Raw genomic sequence first — 2,520 nt, forward strand, 5'->3', positions numbered from 1 at the left:
ACGACGACGACGACGACGAAGATCGCGAGAGGCTCTGAGATATGTGAGAAATACATCTATAAAATGTAATTCAGACTGCCTCGTCCCACCTTATGCTGTACCGCTTTGGCAAATGCTTTATCTGCGCCATTCGCCTTAATCACATCTGAGAGTAAATCTTAAAAAAACGCCTGTCGCTAATTGTTCGTCATCACAGGTACTGTTTGCTATACGGCCACGACGCGCAACTGATTTCCAAAATTCATCTTTCTCCTGTGAGGATGGAACTTACGACCCCTGGTTTATTAGACCAGTGCTCTACCACTGAGCTAAAGAGGCGCGGCCTAACGGTACTCTTGGGTACTTCGTCCTTACGGTCGTCTGCATCATCAGACTTTAGCTGACAACAATTCATATTATCGGCTAATATTTGCAGCTATGGCGACAAATTACTGCTTGGCTACACATCTGACACGTAACCGATGTGCTCTCCAAACCACAACACTTGCTTTTCAGAACATGTCTTTTACACATGTCTACAAAATCACCTTCACCTTCAAATACAGTTTCCTTGCGACTGACAGAGACGTAGGCAAAGTTTAAAGTTGCTATTTCCATTAAATCTCGTTAATCAGAAAAACGGTAATTTACACCTGCAGCGGAACAAAATTCCGTTCCGCCCAGCGTCTGGCTCGAACCCACGACCCTGGGATTAAGAGTCTGACGCTCTACCGACTGAGATAGCCGGCTACCTCCGTGAATACTTGCCGGGTAGCACGTCACACAGTACTCGTTTGGGTTGGGTGGTCCCATACAGAATCTCTCCATGCTGCCTAATGTTTTCCTAACGTCACACTCGTCACGTACTTCACTTTTATGTCATAATCATTTCTGAGAGGCAAAGAAATTGCATGACAACAAGCAGAGCTAGTGGCGTCAAAATTAACACACATACTTTATGTGACTCAAAAGCCGAACGAGTTACTTTCCGACGTTGTTTTAGATGTGCAAGTGCCAGTCAAAACTCGCGGTGTCGGCACTCTGCCGACCATTTCGTTAGTTAACACCGGTCTTGCTGTGTGTGTTTCAAGCTCAAGAGCATCTCCAAGCAAAAAATGGTCAACAGCAACATTCAGACGGTTTCGTACTGCTCAATTGCTACATTAAAACGGTATGTTTCTTTTTCAGAACTGGAAAAACACAAGCGTGACAGCATTCGAACCTGTAATCTTCAGAGCCGAAGTCCGACGCCTTATCCATTAGGCTACACGGTCACTGACGACCAACATTTACATGTATACGACTCATCTCGAAACGCTCACACCCCTGAGGATTTGTGTTTTCGTTCTACACAGCCGCTGCCCCTTGCTCTTTCCCACCCATTCGTTACATTCAACCTCTGACGTGACCGACCAAATATAGACTGAGAAACAAGACCACACACTTTGTGCATTCCGAATCGAAGGCAGGGCGTCCCTCGCCGCATTTGCTACGATGGCCATTTGCTACTTCTGCAGAAGCGGCGGCGGCGACGACGACGACGACGACGACGACGACGAAGATCGCGAGAGACTCTGAGATATGTGAGAAATACATCTATAAAATGTAATTCAGACTGCCTCGTCCCACCTTATGCTGTACCGCTTTGGCAAATGCTTTATCTGCGCCATTCGCCTTAATCACATCTGAGAGTAAATCTTAAAAAAACGCCTGTCGCTAATTGTTCGTCATCACAGGTACTGTTTGCTATACGGCCACGACGCGCAACTGATTTCCAAAATTCATCTTTCTCCTGTAAGGATGGAACTTACGACCCCTGGTTTATTAGACCAGTGCTCTACCACTGAGCTAAAGAGGCGCGGCCTAGCGGTACTCTTGGGTACTTCGTCCTTACGGTCGTCTGCACCATCAGACTTAGGCTGACGACACTTCATATTACCGGCTAATATTTGCAGCTATGGCGACAAATTACTGCTTGGCTACACATCTGACACGTAACCGATGTGCTCTCCAAACCACAACACTTGCTTTTCAGAACATGTCTTTCACACATGTCTACAAAATCACCTTCACCTTCAAATACAGTTTCCTTGCGACTGACAGAGACGTAGGCAAAGTTTAAAGTTGCTATTTCCATTAAACCTCGTTAATCAGAAAAACGGTAATTTACACCTGCAGCGGAACAAAATTCCGTTCCGCCCAGCGTCTGGCTCGAACCCACGACCCTGGGATTAAGAGTCTGACGCTCTACCGACTGAGATAGCCGGCTACCTCGGTGAATACTTGCCGGGTAGCACGTCACACAGTACTCGTTTGGGTTGGGTGGTCCCATACAGAATCTCTCCATGCTGCCTAATGTTTTCCTAACGTCACACTCGTCACGTACTTCACTTTTATGTCATAATCATTTCTGAGAGGCAAAGAAATTGCATGACAACAAGCAGAGCTAGTGGCGTCAAAATTAACACACATACTTTATGTGACTCAAAAGCCGAACGAGTTACTTTCCGACGTTGTTTTAGATGTGCAAGTGCCAGTCAA

The 2,520-nt window shown here is 46.2% G+C and overlaps 1 non-coding gene across 1 annotated transcript; it reads right to left on the reverse strand.

The window, feature by feature from the left end:
* Positions 1 to 1,765: 1,765 nt before the first annotated feature.
* Positions 1,766 to 1,837, reverse strand: Trnai-aau (transfer RNA isoleucine (anticodon AAU)). The gene has a single exon. It is a non-coding gene; the product is annotated as a tRNA-Ile (tRNA).
* Positions 1,838 to 2,520: the final 683 nt, after the last annotated feature.

This window comes from Schistocerca gregaria, unplaced genomic scaffold, assembly GCF_023897955.1.
Source record: "Schistocerca gregaria isolate iqSchGreg1 unplaced genomic scaffold, iqSchGreg1.2 ptg000420l, whole genome shotgun sequence".
NCBI lineage: Eukaryota > Metazoa > Arthropoda > Insecta > Orthoptera > Acrididae > Schistocerca > Schistocerca gregaria.